The following is a 17,274-nucleotide window of genomic DNA, read 5'->3' as shown; positions in this document are numbered from 1 at the left end:
AACCTCTGCCTTAACTATACAGAATGACTTGGCCTCAACCCCTGCCTGTGGCCAAGAATTCCATAGCTTCACCACTCTCTGGCTAGAGAAATTCCTGTTCATCTCCATTCTTAAAGGACACCTCTCTGGTCTTCGACTGTCCCACCATCCTTTCCACAAGCACTCTATCAAAGCCATTCAACATTTGATAGGTTTTGATGATGTCTCCCCTTCTTCTGAATTCTAGTGAATACAGGCCCAGAGCCATCAAACACTCTTCATATGACAAATTCATCTTCATATTCATTTCTTAAGAAAGAGAGTAATGAAATGCACTGCAGCGTTTTCTACAGATGAGTGTAAATACAGCAGTCAGCAATGGGAATACAATCATGGGAGAATTTGTAATGTAATATTCGTGGTTATTGTTGTTGTTGATAGGCTTCACTTGAAAGACCTTAAAACATGGTGTAATAAAATCTAATTACTTTGGAATTTAGTTCTTCTTTTATCAGCTGATAAAACACAGGTTTACTCTCTTTATTGTTTCATTAAAATAGGACAAGGGAATTTCATACAGCCAAACAAAGTAATTAAATCATATATTCAAAATAGCACACTGCACAGCAATTGCCTTTAAAGGGAGGAACAAAGACAAGATGAAGGAAAATAATAAGGGACACATGCAAGGCTTAAATTCACACCTTTGGATAAAACAGCGTAAACACATTTGTCAGAAATCTCTCTCTCTCCCATCATTTTAGAAAGGCATCATTCAGTTCAAAATAAACAGATTAATATTATCAATTAAATAGCAGAGGAAAGAATTCCAAGCAAACTCATTAAACATTTGGATGCTATTATCCAACTTCCAAGGCTCCAGTGTAGAAAAACAAATGTACTTTCCAGGGATTAGTAGACTTGTCAGTTACTGTCAAGTGGTACTCAAAGTTTTTTGCTGGCACATTATGGAACTTAAATAGTTTCAATGAGTTTGAGATTGAAGCAGAGAGTTGCAGTTATGAAGCAGAAATATTGATATACTCTATAAAGCATCTTGAGTTTATGAAGCTCATTAATTCCACATGTTGTTTATCTTGCATGGCAAATAGATATATTTTTCTTTATCAAACTGATTGTCCTCTGCACTTAGAGTAATAGCATTATATTAACATTTATCAAATTTGATGCATTGAATTTAAGCCATTTGGCCTCGCAGTCACTTGGTTTATTTTCATATGAAGTTAACCATATGTTTAATGATAGATATGGGAAATCAGAGGATGTATTGTATAATTAAGATCAAGTTCAAGTTTATTGCCATCTGACTGTGCTTATATACATATAACCAAACAAAACAACGTTCCTCTGGACCATGGTGCACTCACAGCACGTAAAACAAAGTATTACCTCAAATAAGTTAATAAAATATAATTCAAAATGTATGCAAAATGCACAGCGTGGGCAAACTGTAAACAGTAAACAATTCACTGTCCTAGTGATGAGGTCTCGGTGGTGGCAGGGTACTTCCCCATCAAGAGACTGGAGGAAGAAGCTGTATACCCAGTTTGGCCCTTGTCCTAATGCTCCCATACCTCCTTCTCAATGGTAGTGCTCAAAGGGATAAAAGATGGAGAGAAGAGATCTTTAACAATGCTTCAGACCCTTTGTATATAACACCTCCAGTAAACATCACAATTAGAGGAGAGGGAGACCCCAGGGATCCTCTCGGCAGTTTTTTACTATCCTCTGTAGGGTCTTGCAGCTTCTGTATCGCACAATGTTGCAGCCAGACAGGAAACTCATGATGGCACGCCTGTAGAAAGTTGTTTCAATGGAGGCAGGAAGCCTTGCATGCCTCAGCCTCCTCAGTAGGTATAGACACTGCTGTGCCTTCTTAATTAATGAGCTATTGCGGGTACAGGTTAGATTGCCCGTTACGTGCACACCAAGGAACTTTGTGCTCTTCACTCTCTCCATGGCAGAGCCATTGATGTGCAGTGGAAAGTGGTCAACCTGCACCTTACTGAAGTCTGCGATCACCACTTTTGTCTTGTCCACATTGCAACCCAGGTTGTTGTTCTCACACCATTTGAGAATCCTCTCTACTTCATATCTGTATGCCGACTTATCATTGTTGTCGATGATGATGTTGTTGTATCATCAGAAAACTTGGTGCTGCAGTTTGACTGGGTCTGACGGTGCAGTCATGAGTCAGCAGTGGGCTGAGCACCCTCTAACCCCTGCAATAGTTTCCTGACAGACAGTCTGATAGATGTCTTTTCCACACAAAATGGATTCTGTCCTTTAATTTTAAGAAACAAAAGCGGGGGTAAATATTTGACCCTTTGTGTCTGTTCTGTTATTGAGCAACATCATGGCTGATCTTTTACACTAGCCCATTTTTTGCACCAACTCAGATCCCATGGTCTGTTTATGAAGCAGTGGTCTATGGGCTTCATTTGCAATGCTCTTAATGACTGAGCTCGCACAGACCTTTAGGGTAGTGAATTCTAGTTTCATTTATCTCTGACGAAGTTACTTCTCACTTTCCTGAAAGACCACCCTTTGTTTTGAGACTGTGAACTTTGTTTCTAGACACCCCAGGAGGGTAATCTTCAATGCCACATTTTCCATATCAAACTCCCTGACAGTTCTATGTGTTTCAATGTGATCTTCCTTCCAATGTGATTGAGTAAGTCTGCCTCTCTTTGGTAGCCACTCATTCAACGATGTTTCTTTTAGGTATCCAGTGTTGTTTTATTCCAACATGGTGTATGTTGGGGTTGTCCAGATCATGGAGTGAACCAATACTGCTCCCGAGTCACTAGCAACTATCCACAGAGTCTAGGCAACACCGATTCCAATTCTATTTCTTGCTTGCTATTTGTCCCATTAAGGTTTTATAAGGCAGTTAGATCTTTTAAAAAGTTGTTGTTCAAAGGATTGTCTCAGCAATGGATGAATCCTGAATTAGCACAACCTGAGACAGAAATGAATTAACGGGAAACACATTGATTTAAAGTTTTTATGTGACTCATGAGAATCCAAGGAAGAGCTGTCTCACAAAGGCACAGAACATTTCCTGTCTTCATAATATTTCTGTCCATGACTGCTGTGATGCTGGGCAGTACTCAGTTACTTATTATCCAAATAATCAACTGAAAGTCATTACTTCTGAAGAGATCTCCTTACACATTCTTCATCACTCACTGCCCCAATCTCCTTCCCAGTAAGGGTGACCTCCAGTTGTCACAAAACTCCAGTCCAGACCATTCGAACCTCCTTCAGAGAGAAAGGTTTTCTTGTTGTGTGTCTACTATCAGGCAGGCAACCAGTTTCAGCCATTCAATACCAACAATATGACAACGTACAGAAAGTTCGTATGGTAGTACTCTTCAATGGGTTCACATGCAACATAGCATGAAACATGCAAACAAAACCTTTTCACGGCATTTTGGTACATGTGACAATAATACACTAATTACCAATTTACAAATGACGTTCTCTTTACTATTTTATGCTGTGTTTTCCCTGCCTTATTGCAAGCATTGTATAAGATTGTAAATGCATAGACTACATCCAACAAGGGATGTATTCAATAGAAAGTACTCCATTCTCCAACATTGACAGATATACTTCAGCCTCTCATTGAAGAAAATTAACAGTCAATTATTTATCAAAAGGAACAGATAATTATGTACCCAGGTCATGTTTCTGTTTTTAAAAAGAACAGCAGATTTTGATCCCATAACAGCCAGTAAAAATTATAAAACAACATTGAAAAAACAATTTGAATTATTTATTGTAAATAACCCAATAATAGATTTTGTATTACAGTCTCATTTATAAGCAGAGCATCCTGTGACTCATTGTGTGTAGTATATTAGGAGAACAGCAAATGCACATGTTCCCATGTCTACTTCTGGAAATCTTCCAATATGTCAGAGAGTTTAGCATATATCTTACTGGAGTGGGAGAGCTTGAAGGTTTACATGTGTTTCCAGTTTTGAATGATAACAAGCAAACCCAAACTATTGCTGTTAATATGTGGATCCAGTTAACAACATATAATGATTTGAGAATGCAGACCCTTTTAGGTTCCATTAGCAGTTAGCTTAGGCATCAGAATCTGATTATAGGCTATTTTACTTGCTATAATGAGGGGAGGATTTTCATTATTTTGAAATTCTGATTTTCCTTCCAGGGCCTTGTTTAGACAAGAGGGAGAAGGTGTTATATTCATTGAAGGAAGGTTCACAACGAGGGAGAATTTGTTTAATATTTATTCAAGGGATGTGAGATTCGCAGATTGATTTAGCACTTAATTGCCCATCTCTAGTTGCCCTTGAGAAGGTGGTGGTGAGCTGCCTTCTTGAACTGTTGTAGCCTTTGTGGTGTGGGTATGCCCATGATACTGTTAGGGAGAAAGTTCCAGGACTTTAACCCAGCGATGGTGGTGGACTGACAAAATACTTCTAAATCAGGATAATGTGTGGCTTGGAGGCCAATTTCAAGATGGTGGTATCCCTGTTTCTGCAGTCTTTGTCCTCTATCTGGTAAAAGTTCTGGGATTGGAAGGTAAGTTGGTAAATTGGTTTATTATTGTCACATGAACCAAGGTATAGTGAAATACTTTATTTTGCATACCATCTGTGCAAATCATTTCATTACATCTGTACATCAAGGTAGTACAAGGGGAAAACAATAAGAGAATGCAGAATGTACTGTTACAGTGACTGAAAAATTGCAGAGCAGGCAGACAATAATGGGCAAGGGAATAATGGGAAAATTGTTAAGATTCTTTCCTCAGTCCTGAAGAAGGGTCTCAGCCTGAAATGTTGACTGTTTACTCTTTTCCACAAATGTTTTCCTTTAGCCTGGTAATACATGCTTTCAGGCTTTTGTATCTTCTGCCAAAGGGCGGGGGCACAGAAGAGAGAGTGCCTGGTTGGGAGGGTCTTTTTGATGATGCTGGCACTCCTTAAGGAGTCTTGATGAGTTGAAGTTAAAAGTGAGAGTGAATCCATTCTTCTGCATTGTCCAGGGGAACTTCACCAAATAAAGGCAGCCTGAGTCTAAGATTCTATCCTCTATAAAGGTGATAGGTATAAAGGTGGCTGGGACGAAGTGGAGTTGTGATGAATGATACCTGTAGATTGTTGTGGGTGTTAAAGAATATGGAACATCAGTGAGCAAGTAAAGAGTGAATTCATGATCTAGTTGACTGATGGAAACCACTCAATGATTTAACTGAATGATTCACTTTTGTCTTCTCCTTGTTTTTACTTATTAGAAGCCTTCATACATGGTCCATTCATGGAGGGGTTCAGACAGCCAACCCCAGTCTTATACTTCAAGTTTGCTCAACAAGTGAACCTCAGTCAGAATGTTGAGGTTGGTTTTGGTAGCAAGACTAGGATATTTAGTCCAGTTCAGACTGATATCTAGTCCTCTAGTTTATTCAGATAATGACTCCTAGGCCAATGGATAAGCACATGAATAAATCATTATATCTTTTATAAAGATCATTTGGTTTGATTCTATCATCAATGATCATTCAGAGGAGGGGTTCCTAACCTTTTTATGCCAAAGACTAAGGGGTCTGTCAACCCTAGGTTGGGAACAACTGGTTTAGAGAGATGTCAGCTGGCTCAAATAGAACATGGAATTGTTAGCTTTTCTTTTACATTATTAACACTTTCCAATGTGTTAATAATGTAAAAGAAAAGCTAACAATTCCACTCTATGCCATGTATAACAAGAGCACAGAAATGTTCGTGTACCTTGACAAAGAAAATAAGCACCATCCATGTAATGTATTTGATGGAAAAGGAACCCTGATATTAATACTGACAATATATCTTTAAAAATCTCAAAATGAACTGTTGAATTCTTCTTCTTCTGTGGAGCAGATGTATGGCAGCCACATTAGGCACAGTAAGATCCCATGAGAAACAAATGGCATCTAGGAGAGAGCTGGCCTCACTGATGGAGGGAGAAAGGAAGTCTGTCACAACAAGGACAGCCGCAAGGAAACAAAAACAACTCCAAATGGACCAGAGGATGTCAGAATTTCATCGCAGGTATATCAGCAAGTTATAAAGATGTTCACAATGTGGAAATCTCTTTGAGTCAAAGGTGGGAAAGAAATCACACTGAATAGTTAATCTTCCTGTCACCCCCCCCCCCCCCCGCCCCACCTCTAACATCCATGATCTCTGGGAACCTGTGCACTTCCAGGATTTTCCATTTTTACAGCACACTGGGAAATCCCCAAGCAGACAGTGGATAATAAGGTGAACCAATTTTGGAAGGTCTCCGTTGTATTCTCGACACAATGCTGAACAAGTGAATTGTTTCAAATTAGGTCTTCCAACAATTAAAAGACAATTATCAGTATGAGTAGTTGGAATATTCAAAGCAAAGAAAATTTGATAAGAAAACTTCAGTCACCCCATAACAGCTTCAAATATAAAGTGCCCAGAGGTTTTGATACTACAATTAATATTTGCTGTTAGCGAATAAATGCGAAAGAGAGAGGATAATGTGCATGTGCACCTGTTACTTTTTCAAAGAGTGACTTTTTGGATGCTATATCAGCCCTTCCTGCCAAGGCTGTCGAAACCACCATCTGCTCCTGTCTCCCTGTAGGAATGTCAATGGCTGCAGGCTGCTCAAACTGCCTGCAGCCAGGATCTTCCTCAAATTACTCTTAAAACTCATTTATGGTAATCAGCCACACAATTGCACATGTTGATGCACGGCATCCTCTGCTTCAGAGCTGACGAACTTCCCTGATACCAAGCTGATAAAGCAAAATGCAAAGAGAGAAGATGGTTTGAATAATTCAGTTGCAATAGAAATGACCAGAAATGCTGTTTCTCACAGCTCTCTCGAGCAATGCAGAATGGAGAATCCACCCTCTTCAGATCTCACTGACCGTGGAGGAAAGGAGGGATTGTTGAATCCTCACACGTTTGAGAGGGAGAGAGAGAAACCTGTATCAACATGCACATGTTAGGCACCTGAACTATTGTTTTTGTGTTGTTATTTAATAAGGTCAATGATCTTATTAACCTCAACCCTGCAACCCTTCCTAGCCCTAGTAACCTTTCACATCCTGCTTATCAAATATCGATATCTAAAATGACTCTACACATTATACATCCTCCCCGATTACTTATGGAGACCTCATTCTGTTGAATGAATGTTCGGAAGACCGATGAGACGAACGGGAATCGATTTACGGGCTGTTTCAGGACCATATGGATCTTCTGGTGGTGGGAACCGGGTATTGCCCCATGCCTTCTCTCCCTACGCCTGCCCCAGAGCCATAACAAACAGACGATAGGTAGAGCCGAGCAGAGCTGAGGACTGCTGAGCCCACTCACTGATACAGTGAGGCCAGTTGCTGGTCAAACTTCTGTGCCTGATCACTCTTCTGTCACAAATGTTTCTGAGATCTTTTCACACACACTATTCATTTCCAACTTAGAGTTTAAGCTTACAAACAGTTATGGAGACTGCCTACTGCACTTTGAAGAAGACATTCCAAACTTCCATGATCCTCAGAGAGAAAGAAATTTGCCTCACTTCAGTCCTTGATGAGTGACCCAATTCTTTTAAACTGCAACTCCTAGTTCAAGATTCTCCCATGTGAAAGCATTTTCTCCATATCCATTCTGTCAACACCCCCCCAGGATGCAGGGAGTGGAAGAGTGAGGAAGCAGGGTGCACTTATTGAAGGTTAAGAAATGCTTATGAACAGAGCAATATGGGGAGTCTCGTACATAAAGGAAATGTAGACAACAAGACTACAGCTTTCAGTGAGAAAGAGAGAACTAGACTGCAGAAATAGACTTCAATCCATTGTTCACATTGACAGCTAAACTCACATTTACATTATTCCTATACTAACCCAATTATATTCTGTCTACCTCTCAGCCCCCAAAATTCTACCAATCAGCTATGAACATTGGGCAGTTTGCAGTGGAGAATTAACTTATCATTTCACACTTCCTTAGCAATTGTGAGGAAACCAGACTAGCTGAAGGAAACCCTTGTGATTTTCCAGGAGAACTGCAAACTCCACACAGACAGCAATGGTGGACCCAGGTCACTGGAACTTGGAGGCAGCATCTCTGTCAGCCATTAAATGGTGGTGCAGCTGAAGGATTCTAGAAACCTAGGAACAGCTGAAACCTTCTGTGTGGGAACCAGCAAGGAAATGACTCTGTGGGTGAAAGATCCACCATTTCAGGGGAACTGAAGTTCAGGATCTCATTACAATTTTAATATGCAATTTATTGGCAACTAGCCAGACTGAGTGATGACCTGCTGCTGTACTGCAAAAAAGGCTTCTTCTCCCTTCCTGGCAACCAAAGGTTATGGGTCTTTTGGGGAGGCATGGGAGCATAGGAAGGAAAAGCAGGGAGTGAGTGATTACACAGTGTGGATACTGCTTTATTGGGAGAGAGAAATTGCTGCACATTTGATTGCGGAAGAGTGAGATATTATAAACAGCAATGTCTTGCAATTATATTGCATCTTTAATGCTGTAACATCTGAAGGTGCTTCACTGTAGCTTTAACAAATGAATTTTGAAAATGAGCCATATGAATAGATATTTGGCTCATGAGAGTGACCAAGGTGACAGATTTTAAGATCACATTAAGGAAGAGTTCAGCTTTGGGTGAAAAAAAGATTCACAGCCAGCTGTGGTACTCAGATTTGATATTTAATGTCATGACATTTCAGAACAATAGTGCTTTAGTAACCCATGATGAAATAATAAAAGTACTACAAAATCACCAAACCTGTAGCATGTTATGTTTTTATTAAAATAATTTTAAAAAGGCTTCCAAATATGTATGTGCCATTTATCTGCATCCGTATTTTGCTAGTAAATCATCCAAGTGTCATTGTGTGTAATTATTAAATGTCATGGGTGGATACTAATTTGTCCTTTTTCTTTACCTTTATACTGCAGTTTCACAGAATTTAGATATCATTGATGGTTCAGAATTTATTGGCCATGTCTGATTGTCCATGAACTGATCTGGCAGTGAAGAGTCAAGCACATTGCTGGACCTAGACACACATCAAGGCTAGGTTGTGTAAGGGCAGCAGTGTTTCTTCTTGATAGGACATTAGCAAACCAAGTGGACTTTACAACAACTATTTGTTTCATAGTTACAACTACTGAAACTAGATTTTTTTTTGTTAGAATTCCAGATTTATTTAGGTACTTGAATTTATTTTTCCCTACAGCTGTGGTGCAATTCAAACTTATGTTCCAGCCCAGGTTGAATTTGAAATTTACCAATTTGAAATGTTGATTGTCCTTTTCCCTCCTCAGATGCTGCCTGAATTCTTTCAACATCATGTTTCTTACCCCATATTCACAACACCTTTGGAATCATGAATCAGTAGGACAATATTTTTGCCCCAACATTAACATCACCAAATTAATAGCTTGTCCTCAACCTCAACACAAAGTTCAATACGGTTGCATTATTTATGCAGTGTGGCCAATGAGCTTGGTTAAGGTAAGATTAGGGTGGCTCTATAACAGCATAGAATCCTTGCTGTGATAGTTCTTGCAAACTTTAGGACTAGCAAGTGAGAAAACTAAACTGCACTGCATTTATTTCCTCAGGCAACAAAATTGTGTTAATTTTTTTTTGGTTTCATTAATATTTTTATTCTACCTCTTTTTCATAGTCCAGTTTTTCTGTCCTCACTTTGTGACTCTTTCTCTGTTTTATTGACTCTGGTTCAGCCTAAATTCTGATTCTTAGTAGTTGTGGAGATAGACCATTAGTTACTTCATCAATTTAAAGGTTTACCTCTGTTTCTCTCCGCAGATGCTGCCTGATCTGCTAAGTATTTCCAGCCTTTTTGCATCAGATTTCCAGAATCTGCAGGATTTTATTTTTCATAAACCACTAATAATTATGTTATCCTTTTGATCTTCTAGTAGGTTGGGGGCAAAGCAAATTAGTGCTATAAGATGTGAGAAAAGTCAAACTAGCTAGCAAATCAGGATCATGATACCTTATTGGATTTATTGGCTCCCTCATTTATTTTTTGTTATAATTTGGCAGCATACTTTTGACAGTGATGTTCTCATTCATATTTGTACACAATTACAAATTTTCACACTTAACTCGGAGGTCAGGTACTTGGATTTGTAGACAACTGTAATTAAAGTATTTGAGTTGAACCTTCATAATCTTAATACATTTTATTCAGCCCATCAAATCCATTATGGTACTCAGAGCAGCTCCATTCTCATTGTACCTTATGCTTCAGCTCGCTTTGGATTGAAGACAGCATTGGGGCAATTTACATATGTAATAACCCAGATCTTATTAGGGACCCATAAAGGAACCCTTAGGAGGCAGTGATCATAATATGATTGAATTTATACTGCAATTTGAGAGGGAAAAGCATAACTCACATGGGTCAGTATTGCAATGGAATAAAGGGAATTACAGAGGCATGAGAAAGAAGCTTGCCCAGCTGGACTGAGGCAATATACACAAAATGCTGGAGGAACTCAACAGGCCAGGCAGCATCTATGGAAAAAAATACAGTTGACGTTTCAGGATGAAACCCTTCGGCAGGTGGACTGGAGGAGCATACTAGCGCGGATGAGGGCAAAGCAGAGATGATACAAAGATTGGAGGTGTAGTGGACAGTGAGGAAGGTCTTCAAAGCTTGCAGAGGGATTTGGACCAGTTGGAGAAATGGGCTGAGAAATGGTAGATGGAGTTTAATGCGGACAAGTGTGAGGTGTTGCACTTCGGAAGGTCAAACTAAGATAGAACATACAAGGTAAATGGTAGGACACTGAGGTGTGCAGTAGAACAGAGGGATCTGGGAGTACAGATACATAATTCCCTAAAAGTGGCGTCACAGGTGGATAGGGTCGTAAAGAGAGCTTTTGGTACATTGGCCTTTATAAATCAAAATATTGAGTATAAGAGTTGGAATGTAATGGTGAGGTTGTATAAGACATTGGTGAGTCTGAATTTGGAGTATTGTGTGCAGTTTTGGTCACCTAATTACAGGAAGGATATTAATAAGGTTGAAAGAGGGCAGAGAAGGTTTACAAGGATGTTACCGGGACTTGAGAAACTGAGTTACGGAGAAAGATTGAATAGGTTAGGACTTTATTCCCTGGAGCGTAGGAGAATGAGGGGTGATTTGATAGAGGTGTATAAAATTATGATGGGTATAGATAGAATGAATGCAAGCAGGCTTTTTCCACTGAGGCTAGGGGAGAAAAAACCAGAGGTCATGGGTTAAGGGTGAAGGGGGAAAAGTTTAAAGGGAATGTTAGGGGGGGGCTTCTTCACGCAGAGAGTGGTGGGAGTGCGTAATGAGCTGCCAGATGAAGTGGTTCACTTTTAACATTTAAGAAAAACTTGGACAGGTATATGGATGAGAGGGGTTTGGAGGGATATGGCCCAGGTGCAGGTCAGTGGGACTAGGCAGAAAATGGTTCAGCACAGCAAGAAGGGCCAAAAGGCCTGTTTCTGTGCTGTAATGTTCTATGGTTGACATTTCTGGGAATAGTTCTCAAGGCGCAGGATAGGCAAGTCCCACAGAGAAAGAAGTTATCTAATGGCAGGGATAGGCAACCATGGCTGACAAAGGAAGTTAAGGGCTGCATAAAAGCCAAGGAAAGGGCATATAAGGTAGCAAAAGTGAGTGGGAAGTTGGATGATTGGAAAGCTTTTAAAATCTAACAATAGGCAACTAAAGAGCAGCAAGAAGGGAAAAATGAAATATGAGGGCAGCTAGTCAATAATATAAAGCAGGATACCAAAAGTTTTTTTTACAGTTATATAAAGAGTAAAAGAGGTGAGAGTTGACAATGGACCACTGGAAAATGATGCTGGTGAGGTAGTAATGGGGGACAGAGAAATGCCAGATGAACTTAATGGGTACTTTGCACCTGGCTTCACTGTGGAAGACACTAGCTGTGTGCAAGAGGTCCATGAATGTCAGGCAACAGGAGTGAGTGCCATTGCTATTTCAAAAGAAAAAGTGATAGGCAAACTCAAAGGTCTTAAGGTGGATAAATCACCTGGACCAGATGGACTACATTCCAGGGTCCTGAGAGAGGTTGCTGAAGAAATAACTGATGCATTAGTCATTATCTTTCAAGAATCATGTGATTCTGGCATGATCCTGGAGGACTGGAAGATTGCAAATGTCACTCCACTCTTCAAGAAGGGAGGAAGGCAAAATAAAGTAAATTATAGGCCAGTTAGCCTAACCTCGGTGGCAGGGAAAGTGTTGGAGTCTATTATTAAGGATGAGGATTCAAGGTACTTAATGACTAATGATAAAATAAGACAGTCAGCATGCTTTCTGTGAAGGGAAATCTTGCCTGACAAATCTATTAGAGTTCTCTGAGAAAGTAACAAACAGGGTGTACAAAGGAGAGGCAGTGGATGTTATTTGCATGGATTTTCAGAAGGCATTTGATAAGGTGCCACACTTGAGGCTGCTTAACAAAATAAAATCCTATGGCATTACAGGAAAGATACTGACACTGATAGCAGAATAGCTGACAGGCAGGAGGCGATAAGTGGGAATAAAGGAGGCCTTTTATAGTTGGCTGCTGGTGACTAGTGGTGTTCTTCTGGGGTTAGTATTGAGACCGTTACTTTTCGCATTGTTTGTCAGTGATTTAGATAGTGGAATTGATGGCTTTGTGGCAAAGTTTTCAGATGCATTGAGAAGATAGGTGGAGGGGTAGGTAGTGCTGAGGAAGTAATGCGATTGCAGTAGGACTTACACAAATTGGAAGAATGGGCAAAAAAGTGGTAGATGGTGTACAATGTTGGGAAATATATGATAATATATATTTTAAGGTGCTTGGAAGTAGGTACAGAGGAGATGTCAGGTGTAAGCTTTTTACGCAGAGAGTGGTAAGTGCGTGGAATGGACAGCGGGCGGCGGTGGTGGAGACGGAAACTATAGGGTCTTTTAAGAAACTCCTGGATGGATACGCGGAGATTTGTAAAATAGAGGGCTATGGGTAAGTCTAGGTAGTTCTAAGGTAAGGACATGTTTGGCACAGCTTTGTGGGCCAAAGGGCCAGTATTGTGCTGTAGGTTTTCTATGTTTCTAAGTTTTCATAATGCATTTTGGTAAACAAAACAACAGTGCAGAATATTATTTAAATGAAGAGAAGGTCCAAACATCAGAAGTGCACAGGGACTTAGGAGTCCTTGTGCAAGACTCCCAGAAGGTTAATTTACAGTTCAGTCTGTGGTAAAGATGGCATATACAATACTGGCTTTTATTTCAAGGGGAATGGAATATAAAAGCAAGGAGATAATACTGAGCCTTTATATGACACTAGTTAGGCTACACTTGGAGTATTGTCAGCTGTTCTGAGCCTCATTCCTCAGAAAAGATGTGTTGTCATTGGAGAGATTCCAGAGGAGGTTCGCAAGGATGATTCTGGAAGTGAGGGGGTTAACATATGAGGTGCTGTGGCAGCTTTAGGTTTGTACTCACTGGAATTTAGAAGAATATGGGCGGATTTCATTGAAACCTACCGAATGTTGAAAAGACTAGATGGGCGGATGTGGAAAGGATGTTTCCCATAGTGGGGCTATACAGAACAAGAGGGCACAGCCTCAAGATTGATGGGAGACCCTTTAGAATAGAGGTAAGGAGGATTTTTTTTAGCCAAAGAGTAGTAAATCTGTGGAATGCTCTGATACAGACTGTGGTGGAGGCCAAGTGTGTGCATATATTTAAGGCGGAAGTTGATCATTTCTTGATTGGTCAGGGCATCACAGATTATGGTGGGAAGGCAGGTATATAGGGTTGAGTGGGATCTGGGATCAGCCATGATAGAATGGCAGATCAGACTTGATGGGCTAAATTGCCTAATTCTGCTCCTATCTCTTATGGCCTTATTAGCCAATAACCTACTAGTATGAATTAGATGTGGGAGGAAACCAGAGTTTTTGGGGAAACAGACATGGCCACAGAGAGAACATGCCAACTGCACCCAGGTCAATGGAGACATGGGAGCCTCTGCAACTTTGGGTTTAGTTATAGAACAGAACAGAACAGGTTCTAATGTCCAAATCCTGCTTCATGGTCATTTTGTAATAATCAGTTGTTGGATTTATCAGCAAGGTTTGACTTCATTGGGTATCCATGTAAGGTTCCCTCTAAAGAGCAGATGATGTGTGACTGAAGTCACATACAAGCGTGATCTAATGGATTTTAATTTTAAAAAACTCCCAAAGTAAATTTCACTTTAACTATAATTTTTTTGAAAACTGAGTTATTGTGTTGGAAATTACACACATATTTTCTGGATTATTAACCCAAGCACTGGATTACTGGTTCAGTATTGAAAGTACATTAATTGTTAAGACTAAATGGAGGGGAATCATGAGTGAGGAGGAATTGGAGATATTGGTTAACCTACTGAGGTCAATTACAAAATGAATGGTTGAAACACTGAAATGAGCTTAAAGAAGAACCTAATTTTCAGGCTTTCCAAGCATGGTCATTGTGATGGGCACAGTAGCCTGTGAATGACATTAATTGTAGCAAAGTCAAAGGAACTGGTTGTATGACAGGCAGTCATTTGTGCAACTGTCAAGACCAACTTCAAGATGGCCTACTTGACTGAATATTTAAGATCTGTGTGGACCATCTGGCTGGAATGTTTACAGACATATTCAAATGCTTGCTTCTGTGGTCTGAGGTTCCCACCTGCTTAAAAAGACATCTATTATACCGATGTGGTGACCTGACTCAGTGACTACCAATCAATAATGTTTATTTCAGCTGTACTGAAGTGTTTTAAAAGATTGGTTAAGGCATGATCTGGATCCACTCCAATTAGCTTACTGCACAACATATTAAAAGCAGATGCACATTGAGGCTACCTTCAGGATGGAGGATCAATACTTTATATTCCATTTGGTAGCCTCCAAACTGATGGCATTAATATTGATTTCTCCTGGTAAAAAAAAATCTCTCCTCCTCTCATCTTCTATTTCCCACTCCGGCCTCTTACCTCTTCTTACCTGCTTATCACCCTTCCCTCTAGGTTCCCTCCTCCATCCCTTTCTCCCATGGTCCACTCTCCTCTCCTATCAGATTCCTTCTTCTCCAGCTCTTTAAGTTTTCTACCCACCTGGCTTCACCCATCACCTTCTAGCTATCCTCCTTCCCCTCCCCCAGCTTTTTAATCTGGTGTCTTCCCTCTTCCTTTTCAATCCTGAAGAAGGGTATTGGCCTGAAACATTGACTGTTTATTCATTTCCATAGATGCTGCCTGACCTGCTGAGTTCCTCCGGCATTTTGTGTGTGTTGTTTTGGATTTCCAGCATTTGCAGACTTTCTCATGTTCATCAATTACTTTGGCTCATTGCTCTGCTCTGCACCATCTGGACAAATGGAACTCACACATCACTCTGCTGTTCATCAACTGCAGTTTGGTGTTCTACACAAATACCCATTCCAAACTTATCATTGCTCTTAAAGACGTGGGCCTCTTTACCTCTCTAGGCATCTGGATACTCTACTTCCTCATTGGTATACCTCAATCAGTGAGGCTAACCCAGCAACATCACCTCCTTGCTGATCATCAACGCTGCTGCACGCGTAACGCCTGTTTTATTCCTATATACACATGATTGTGTTGCTAAGCATGGCCCCAATGTCATCTTAAACTTCACCAACACCACTGCTGTTGTTGGACAAATCGTAGGTGGAAATGTGTCTCAGCAAAATTGTTGTCTTCAGGAAGGGTGAGAGAGATGAACATGAGCCACCCTACATTGGGGCATTAGCAGTGGAGAGAGTCAACAGCTTTCAGTTCCTCCATGTTAACATATTGGATGGCCTTCCCCCACACCCCCATCCAGCACATATACACTATTATAAGGAAAGTGCACCAGCATCTCTACTTTCATAGAAGGGTAAGGAGCTTTCTTTTTCACCTAACACTCTATCAAACTTCTACTGATATTGTTGAAGGGATCCTGGGCAGTTTTATCATGATCTGGTGCAACAATATTTTGAATATTCAGGAAACTAAGAAGCTACAGAGCGTAGTGGATTCTGCCCAATACATAACAAGTACTGCCCTCTCCATCATTGTTAGTATCTACAGCAAGCATTGCCTTAAGAAAACAAAGTCTACTATGCATGAGATAGAATTCTTAGAAACCACGAGCATTGAGTTCGTACTGTCAATCAAATCCTGCAGTCTTTTCCCAGCACAGACTCAAGCCACCACCAGAGAACTAGTTCATGGTCAAATTCCATGTGTGTAGTATTGAGGAAGCATTTATCTCACTTAAGATACAATGCCCGTCAGCTGAGTTTAAAGAAATCACACTCACTGGGGGAGGGGGTGTTGGTTCTCCAGGCTGATACAGAAAGAATATGTAAGGATCCCACAGCTACATGTAAGGAGTTTATAATTTCTCCCTATGGCTGCATGTGTTTCCTTTGGGTGCTCCAGTTCCCACCCAAAGTCCAGAGATATACATTAGTTATTGTAAATTGTCCCGTGATTCGGCTAAGATTACATTGGGGTTTGCTCACAGGCCTATTCCACATTGTATCTCAATAAATAAATAAATATAAGCAGTGAAAGGTAAGATCCTTAAAAAGGTGTCCAGTGCATAATTAAGGTTTCATACAGAAAAAATCATACCCATAATCATATAGAAATGTAATACAAAAAAGGGCTCTTCTTCGGCTTACTTGGTCTGTGCCAACTATCTTCCAATTATTAACATTAATCCTATTCTTACTTATTTTATTCTCTCCCATTTCCTTGATCTGCCCCCCCCCCCCATACTATATCCCATCATTCATCTGCACAGGGGACAATTTACAGCAGGAAACTGGAGCACCCAGAAGAAGCCCAGACTGTCAGAGAGAAAACATGCAAACTCCACACAGACAGCACCTGGACTCAGGATTGGAGCTCTGAGGCAGAGGCTCTCCACTCTGCCTCTCCCTCTAGCGGTAAGCTAAATGACCAGCCCACTTTATCATGTCAGTAATCAACATAGTTGTGTAATAAGCACACAACTATATTATTTCCAATGTGAAAAATATCATGCATTGTGCGGTTCCCTTTTCCTTGCAAGGATATTCTATTAATCATTCTCCTTTTTCATTCTTCAAGCAAACTTACAAGAGGACAGAAATAGCCTAAATTAGAGTTGTAGAGTTGTATGGATCAAAACATACATCTATGCCAACCAACAGCCCTTCCTG

At 40.3% G+C, this 17,274-nt stretch overlaps 1 long non-coding RNA gene across 1 annotated transcript in view; it reads left to right on the top strand.

The window, feature by feature from the left end:
* LOC132405296 (uncharacterized) overlaps nt 1–17,274 on the top strand; it is a 91,541-nt gene that overhangs the window by 66,421 nt on the left and 7,846 nt on the right. The window contains exons 2-3 of the long non-coding RNA XR_009515801.1: nt 5,895–6,065; nt 16,875–17,019. This is a non-coding gene — a long non-coding RNA (uncharacterized LOC132405296). The remainder of the gene's footprint in view (nt 1–5,894; nt 6,066–16,874; nt 17,020–17,274) is intronic.

The sequence above is a fragment of the Hypanus sabinus genome, chromosome 15 (assembly GCF_030144855.1).
Source record: "Hypanus sabinus isolate sHypSab1 chromosome 15, sHypSab1.hap1, whole genome shotgun sequence".
NCBI lineage: Eukaryota > Metazoa > Chordata > Chondrichthyes > Myliobatiformes > Dasyatidae > Hypanus > Hypanus sabinus.
Note: the sequence above shows the minus strand (reverse complement) of the source record. Positions and strands in the feature narration are given on the sequence as shown.